The sequence below is a fragment of the Macrotis lagotis genome, chromosome 7, assembly GCF_037893015.1.
Source record: "Macrotis lagotis isolate mMagLag1 chromosome 7, bilby.v1.9.chrom.fasta, whole genome shotgun sequence".
In the NCBI taxonomy this organism is placed as follows: Eukaryota; Metazoa; Chordata; class Mammalia; order Peramelemorphia; family Peramelidae; genus Macrotis; species Macrotis lagotis.
The window spans coordinates 120,175,500-120,184,750 of NC_133664.1; the positions used below are offsets into that span (position 1 = coordinate 120,175,500).

Below are 9,251 nucleotides of genomic sequence, written 5' to 3' on the forward strand. Positions count from 1 at the left end.
AAGCCTCTAATCTGAATTTGCTCTGAAATTTTTACCTCTTCCAAACTGTGATAAGACCCATAGTTGAAGTTACCATTACTCCGTTCTTTTCCTCTATTGTATGTCATTTCTTTTATTTCTTCATCAAAGAGAGCCTAAAAAAGACAATGGAAGGATGATAAGGATTACCCATAGGATATATTCCCACTGTGGGAGAGTACTGGAGGATACTGAAATCAAAATTTCAGCTATCCTGATAATTAACAAGAAAAGTGTCAATAGGGGCTTTTTAAAACGGTCACATTTCTTAGAATCTAAAAAAAATCTTCCTTCTCCCTCTCCTCCCCCACGTTACCCTCCCCTCCCCTACCCAGTTCATCTCTGCTCTCCTAGTCATACTTCCAGAAAACAATATTTATACAGGTTAATTATACTATAATGTCCTTGTTAAGTGGCCTGGTATCTGGCATCTAGAACATCTAAACTAGGTCCTTTGAGAAAACATTCAGAAATGAATAAAATCTCATAGTCACCCAAACCTCAAAAGTTAATTACAGTTAATTACCACTGAAAGTTATTTAATAAGGTGATAACTGCCTGTTTTATCAAATGGCCCCTAGTCAGAACACAAATTCATCAGTGGTCCACCTAAGTAGATGGGAGAATTCCAGTAAGGTACCACTAGAGCCAAATTATGAGGTTAGTGGCTGAGTTGAATGGGTAATATAGTCACGGCATCCAGGCCCCTGAAAAGAAGGTATTTCAGCCCCGTAACATTTCTTCCATAATCAAGGTCAATTTGCATAAGGTCCACATTCTGGAAGAATGAACCTCAAAGGGTGTTGTTTTTTTTTTTACTCACCTGCAGGTCTTCAATGGAGACTGAGTATTCTAAACCATGGGATTCCAGAAAGGATCTGACAGGTTTCAAACTAGTTGATGGAATCAAGATATCCACAGTACGCTGAGGGGTGGCAGGTAGTTTCCAAAAATTGAGCTAAAGAAAAGCAAAAGAAAATAAGAGAGCAAGCCAAGTAAAGCAAACAACAATCACATTTCTCTAGAAATTACAGCATTCATGAGACAGGGAAGTCTCCAGGAGCCTATACCCAAAAAGAGATCCAGAGAACATGGAAAGGAACTGGAGAAACATTTAACAGCAGTGACTGTCCTATAGTAACTGACCCCAGTTCAGACCTTTATTACCTTTCACTAGAACTATTACAATAGCTTCCTAACTGAGCTCCCTGTCTCATCTCATCCCAACCAATTCATACTCCATTCAAGTTACCAAAGCAATTTTCTTAAAATATAGGTCTGACCATGACACTCCCCTATTCAATGACCTCTACTGACTCTTCATTAATGCTAGTGATGGGAAAATAGACTCAAGGAAAGAAACCTTAAGGATCAACGTGGGTTCATTTTGGGTGATGAAATCACCAGGCTCTCTGACTCACCAGAGTAAGAAAAGGCATAAATTTTAATTCACAGATTACAAAAAGTTCACAAGTTACTATTAAAAAGTTCACGGGCTACGTTCTTTAAAAAGGTAAAGGGGGTAGAACCAAGATGGCAGTGTAACCCAGAGGCTCACTTCCAAGAAACTCCAAAGGTCTTAAAATCATGACTCTAACTAAATTTTGGAGAGGCAGAAATCCCACAGAAAGACCCAGTGAAGCAATTTCCCAGCCCAAGGAAACCTGAAAGATCTGTGGAAAGGCTCTGTGCACCCAAGTTGGAAGGGCAGGCAACATAGCCAGGGTCACTCTGTGCCAAACAAATGAAGCACCAGCCTTCCAGGAACAGCCTGGGAGGCATCTGGGCTCATGTCAGTGGAAGTGGTATCCAGAACTTCCAACCCAGGAAACACCAAGCACAACTTGGAAGATCAGCAGGAAGTCTCTGCCAGAATGAGCATGGAGCCCAGGTCAGCATGACCCTCAGTGTGGCCATGGCCTTCAGTGCAGCCTCTCCCCAGGAAACAGAAGCAGGCCTGTGGAACCACCCAGCAGGGAGCCGCCTGGCAGCTGTTTCCAGAGTACTCATTCTACAGATGGTAAGGGGGGTATGGGGACACATTTGAGGTCTCTCCTCTTCCTGGGACTGGACTCTGGTGCTTTGTTCATATTCAGACCCTGATCACAGTCTAGAACCCCCCATTGCCACATAGCAGGGACCCTCCTCATAGCTCCAGGGCAGAGGGGAGGGCTTGTGGTCATCCACAAACTAGAGCACAGGCCAGGAGAACAGTCAGAGCCTTTTATAAGATATTGAAGAAATTGAGGTCTTTGCAGGGGTGTCCCAATAACACACAAAATCTTGGGAAACATCTCAAAACCAGGTCATAAGCTGAGGAAATGAGTAAACAGGAAAAAAAAAGAACTTGACCACACATAATTACTTTGATCTCATGGAGGATCAAAACACACACTCAGAAGATGACAAAGTCCAAGCTTCTGTATCCAAAGCCTCCAAGAAAAAATAGGAATTGGGTTCAAGCTATGGAAGAGCTCAAAAAAGGTTTTGAAAATGAAGGAAGGGAGGTAGAGGAAAAATTGGGAAGAGAAATGAGAACAATGCAGGAAAATCATGAAGACTAGCAGCTTGGTGGAGGAGATACCAAAAATACCAAAGAAAATAACATATTAAAAACCAGTTTAGGTCAAATGGAAAAAAGCTTGGAAAAGGAGATAAGAAAGCTCTCTAGAGAAAATAACTCCTTCAAATGTAAAATGGAGTTAAAGGAAGCTGATGACTTGTGAGGAATCAAGAAACAATAAAAGAGGGGCACCTAGGTGGCATAGTGGATAGATTACCAACCCTTAAGTCAGGAGGACCTGAGTTCAAATCTGACCTCAGACACTTAAAAAAAATTACCTAGCTGTGTGACCATGAGCATGTCACTTAACCTCACTGCCTTCCAACCCCCCCAAAAAAGAAACAATAAAATAAAGCCAAAAGAATGAAAAACTAGAAGGAAATGTGAACAATTGGGGCGGCTAGGTGGCGTAGTGGATAAAGCACCGGCCTTGAAGTCAGGAGTACCTGGGTTCAAATCCAGTCTTAGACACTTAATAATTACCTAGCTGTGTGGCCTTGGGCAAGCCACTTAGCCCCATTTACCTTGCCAAAAAACCTAAAGAAAAAAAAAAGAAAATGTGAACAATCTCATTCAAAAACAACTAAGCTAGAAAACAGATCCAGAAAGACAATTTAAAAATTATTTGGCTACCTGAAAATCATGACCAAGAAAAGAGCCTTGACTTCATTTTTAAAAAATTTTTAGGGGTGGCTAGGTGGCGCAGTGGATAGAGCACCGGTCCTGGAGTCAGGAGTACCTGAGTTCAAATCCGACTTCAGACACTTAATAATTACCTAGCTGTGTGGCCTTGGGCAAGCCACTTAACCCCATTATCTTGCAAAAACTAAAAAACCAAAAAAAAATTTCTATAGAAAAATTACCTCTGATTTCCTAGAAGTAGAGGGTAAAATAGAAATTGAGGGAATCTACCGATCTCCTCCCAGGAGATGTTATTGCCAAATTCCAGACCTCCCAAGTAAAAGAGAAAAATGTTACAAGCAGCCAGAAAGAAACAATTCAAATATCATGAAGTTACAGGTAGGATTACACAGGATTTTGCAGCATCAACATAAGGGCTCATAGGGTTTGGAATATGATATTCCAGAAAACAAAAGAGCTTAGATTACAACTGAGAATCAACTACCCAACAAAACATCCTCTTCCAGGGGAAAAGAAGGACATTCATTGAAATAGGGGACTTTCAAACTTTCTTGTTGAAATGACCAGAACTAAACAGAAAGTTTGATCTCCAAGTAAAGGACTCAGGTGAAACATAGAGAGGATGGACAGAAAAAGCAAATTATGAGGGATTTAATAATGTTGAATTGTTTGTATTCTGCATGGGAAGATGATACTGATAACTCATATAAATCATCTCAATGGAACAGTTAAAAGGAGCATATGTAGACAAGGCACAGGAGAGAGCTGAATACAAAAGAATAATATATTATAAAGATAGAATAATTGGGTGAAAAAGGAATGTAGTGGGGAAAAGGAAAGGGAGAATGGGTTAGGATATTTCACATAAAAGACTCAAGAAAAAGCTTTTTCAATGGAGTGGAAGAGGGGAAATTTCATCAGAAATGGCTCAGAGAGGAAACTACATACCCACTTAATAAGGTATAGAAATCTATCTTACCCTAGAGGAAAAAGGAGAGGAAAGGAATGGGAGAAAGGGGACAGGGGAGAGGAGGGAGGTAATAAATGATAGAGGAGAGGAAAGATCATGTGGGAGAGGGTAGTGAGATACAACACACTTTTTTTTTGTTTTTTTGCAAGGTTGTGGGGTTGGGTGCCCTGCCTGGGACCATGAGGCTGGGTGGTTTTTGGATGTCTGGGGCAGGACTTAGGCTTGGCTCCTCCTGTCCCCAGGGCCAGTGCTCTGTCCTCTGCACCACTTAGCTGTCCCATAACATGCTTTTGAGAAGGGACAATGTGAAAGGAGAGAGAGAATAGAATAAATGGCAGTGGAGAGGAATGGATGGAGGGAAAAACAATTAGTAATAGCAATTGAGGGAAAAAATATGAAAGCAACTTCTCTGATGGACTTATGATTAAAAATGCAATCCATCCTAGATAGAGAAAGAGCTAATGGAACCCATACACAGACTTAAGTACAATTTTTTTTTTCTTTTTCCCCCCTCACTTCATTTTTTTTGTTTTTGTTTTTGCAAGGCAATGGAGTTAAGTGACTTGCCCAAGGTCACACAGTTAAGTAATTATTAATTGTCTGAGGCTGAATTTGAACTCAGATCCTCCTGACTCCAAGGCTGGTGCTCTACCCACTGTGCCACCTAGCTGCCCCCCTGTCACTTTATGTTTTGCAAGGTTTTTCTATTTTTGTGGGGGAAGGGGGGTGTTTACTTATACAATAAGACTATTTTAGTAATGTGTAAATAAATAAATAAAAGAATTTCACAGATCTATATTTATTTACTAAATAAAAGTCAACCATCATCATCATTATTAGTCATTACGCTTATGCAACATTCAATTTCATATTAATATTAATTCTGTTTTTTAGAAAGTAAAGGAAATGAATTTTTAATAAGATAGTTTAAGCAAAGAAAAAGCATCTACAAGCTGGACTGGGGAGAACAATAAAGACAGTTAAGAAAGGTGGGGGGGGGGGGGGATAGCCATGAAATGGTGACTGGTTTTAGATGTCATAGATCCAGCATGGAGAAGGGAATAGGTCAAATTTTTATAGAGGGCCTAGTCCACCTTTTGTGCAGAGAAGAGTCAGGGGAAGGGGGTCAAGGGTCGACCCAACTGTACTACAGGCATACGTCTTGTAAGGCTAAGAGTCAGACAGGTGGAGGAGGGAGTAGTGGAAAGGGGCTGAAGTTGCTTTCTATCATCTTAGTGATTTTACATTTGAGAACAGGGTTAAACTGAATAATGGGGAGGGAATCAAAGGTCCACAGAAAATATCAGACAAACACAGATAATAGTTCCTTAATATTACAGGAAAGGCTAGACAAAAGATTTCTCTAAAGCATCTCCAACACTAGGATCAAATATTGTTGTTATTAAATTCAGATGAGTAAACTGAGGCAAAAAAGGATTAAGAGACTTGCTCGGGGTCATATAGTTAGAAAATGTTTGAGGTCAGGTTTGAATTCTGGAAGATGAACCTCCCTTGGTCCAGCAGTCTATCTGCTGTGCATCCAAGATACCCTAACATATTTATTAATTTCCTTGTTGTCTTCTCTATTGAAATTTTCCCATTGAGGGTAGACTTTTTTGTCTTTCTCTGTATTCCCAGCACATACTAGATACTTAATAAATATGTGTTGAATTGGATTGCAATGGTGTGATCTGAAGGGTATAAAGACTTGCTTCTCACAAAGTACCCACTCCCATTTTTGCCAAAGCAACTGGGGTGGGGAAATCTGAGAGAGAGGGCTGTGGTTCATTTTGGGTGACAAAATCATCAAACTCTAACTCAGGGAGGTAAGAAAGACTTAGACTTTAATTCACAGGTTGCACAAAGGTTTACAAGTTACTACAAAAAGTTCACTAGCCACTACAAAAAGGTCACAAAGCTAGGTTCTTTAGAGAAGAAGCAAGTGACTTTTAGTATTGCTGTCAGCTAAAGGGAAATATAAACTTAAAGGACAGGTCAATTAGCCGAAGCTAAGGGAAAGAAGGGCTAAAGTGAAGGCAGGAAACCACTGATTTCTAATAAGGGAGAGTAGTCTTGTGGAAATCATATTTTGGTTCTTTATTGAGGTAAAAGAAGGTAAGTTTCTAAGAAGATATTAAGGTTAAACAAAAAAGAGACAGTTACAAACTAAGAAAGAAGGTAGTTAAATTAAGCAAGGAAGAGCTACCTGGGAGAGAATAGTTTAGAAGATAAAAGATAGTCAAGTGAAGCAAAGAGAGTTAGCAGGAGGAGAATAGTAAAGAAGATAGGCACAAGTTAAGTTAAAGAATGAGTTTTTAAGAAGATAAAATTCAGTAGGTCCTCCTAGAGAAAGGTGTCTACCTTTTATTTTTTTTTGCAAGACAGTGGGGTTAAGTGACTTGCCCAAGGCCACACAGCTAGGTAATTATTAAGTGTCTGAGGTCAGATTTGAACTCAGGTCCTCCTGACTCCAGGGCCAGTGCTCTATCCACTACATCACCTAGCTGCCCCCGTCCTAGAGAAAGGAAGGAGAAACTGGGCAATAGCTGGCTCAACCTTCTTTAAATATACTTCTGTGGTGGATGAAACTGGAGGGTTCAAGGCATGGCTAACACCTGGTGTAGGAGTGGTAAAGTACTGTGCATACTCCAAAGGTGGGAACTGTATATGGTTTGTCAGGAATTGTGCAAGAGTAACAATTTTCTGTGTGTGTGTGATCCAGGTCACACACATGTCCTCCTATTTTTAAGTCCAGAATGGTTTAGACATAGATTACTGCTAGTTGGGGTTTACAAAAGTCAATACAGAATCAAGAACACTTCAATACAAAAAAATTACAAAATTTATTTCCAATATAAAAGGGTTATAACATTTCTCTGTGTCCAGTTCCCCTGCTTCACCATAACCTAAAATTGTCACTGGTGACAGAAGCAGATGTATTACATTCATAAGAGTGTTCTTCAAGTTCTCTCTCATTAACCAATCAATGAGTAAATGTGTATTAACATTACTAATTACATGCCTGCTGTGGGATAAGTACTGGAGATACAGAAAGAAGCAAAAGACAACCTGTGCCCTCAAGGAGCTTACTATTAGCATGAGAGTTAGAAATAGTTTATCAGATTGGTTGGTTGACATTTTGGTCATCAAAGGGGAAATTGCTAAGTTTCCACAGTAGTGTGACAGAAGTCTGTCATATTAATGAATAAGGGAAGGAGTAAGAAAGAAGGAGGGCAACTATCTATGGACAGAGTGCCAGGCCTAGAGTCAATAAGACTCTTCTTCTTGAGTTCAATTCTAGCACAGAGATTTACTAGCTGAATGACCCTGGGAAGGTCAACTTCTCCCCCCTGTTTGCCTCAGTTTCTTCATCTATAAAATGAGCAGGAGAAGGAAATGGCAAACCATTTCACTCTTTGCCAAGAAAACTTCAGATGGGGTCATGAAGAGTCAGACTGACTAAACAATTAAACAAAGAAAGAGGGAGAGGAGAGAGACACAGAGAAAGTACAGAGTAGATAAATAGAAAAAGAACATTTTTAAGAGCTTACTATGCTCTAGGCACTATGCTAAGAGTTAGGGATATCTAATAGGATTTAGACATAAAAAAAAATACTATAAGCAAACTAGAAGATCAAGGACTAGTCTACCTGTCAGATCTGTGGAAAGGGAAGCAGTTTATGACCAAGGAAGAGATGGAGAACATCACTAAAAACAAACTAGATGATTTCGATTACATTAAATTAAAAAGCTTTTGCACAGACAAAAACCACTGTAACCAAGATCAAAAGAAATGTAGTAAACTGAGAAACAATCTTTACAACTAATGTTTCTGAAAAAGGACTCATTTCTAAAATATACAGAGAACTGAGTCAAATTAAAAAAAAAAAAAAGCCATTCCCCAATTGACAAATGGTCAAAGGATATGCAAAGGCAATTTACAGATGAGGAAATCAAAGTGATCCATAGTCATATGAAAAATTGCTCTAAATCATTACTTATTAGAGAAATGCAAATTAAAGCTTCTCTGAGGTACCACCTCACACATCTCAGACTGGCCAATATGACCAGAAAGGATAATGATCATTGTTGGAAGGATTGTGGGGAATCTGGGACACTATTACACTGTTGGTGGAGCTGTGAACTCATCTAATCTTTCTGGAGAGAAATTTGGAACTAGGCCCAAAGGGCAACAAAAATTTGCCTACCCTTTGATTCAGCAATACCACTACTGGGTCTATACCCTGAAGAGATGATGACAAAGGGTAAAAAACATCACTTGTACAAAAATATTCACAGCAGTCCATATATATGTCATGGAACACTATTGTTCTATTGGAAACCAGGAGGGATGGGAATTTGGGGAAGCCTGGAGGGATTTACATGAACTGATGCTGACCGAGAGGAGCAGAACCAGAAAACACTGTATACCCTAACAGTAACATGGGGGTGATGATCAACCTTGATGGACACACTCATTCCATCAGTGCAACAATCAGGGACAATTTGGGGCTCTCTGCAATGAAGAATACCATCTGTATCCAGAGAAAGAACTGTGGAGTTTGAACAAAGACCAAGGACTATTACCTTTAATTTACAAAAAAAAAAAAAAATTGATATCTTGTTGTCTGATCTTGCTACCTCTTATACTTTATGTTTCTTCCTTGGGGATATGATTTCTCTCTCATCACATTCAATTTGGATCAATGTATACCATGGAAACAATTGTAGACTGACAAAATTGCCTTCTGTGGCGGGGGAGGGAAGTAAGATTGGGGGAAAAATTGTAAAACTCAAAATAAAATCTTAAAAAAAAAAAAAGAGTTAGGGATATCTAAAAGCAAACAAGATAGACCCGAATCCTCCTGAGTTTACATTATAATAAAGGGAAGAAAATACCTAGGTCCTAAAGGGAATAGAATAGTACTAAGATAATATGTGTGAGAGATAGCCTGGCTAATGAAAATGTTATAGATTAAAGGACTGATTTTGTCCAACATATGAATGGTGAACTACAGAAACTGGGGCCAGGATGGGCATGTAATGGTATAAAACTAT

General features: G+C 39.4%; 1 protein-coding gene across 1 annotated transcript in view; it reads right to left on the reverse strand.

Moving 5' to 3' along the window:
* Positions 1 to 9,251, reverse strand: part of LOC141493807 (carboxypeptidase A4-like) — a 43,310-nt gene that overhangs the window by 20,336 nt on the left and 13,723 nt on the right. The window lies entirely within an intron of this gene.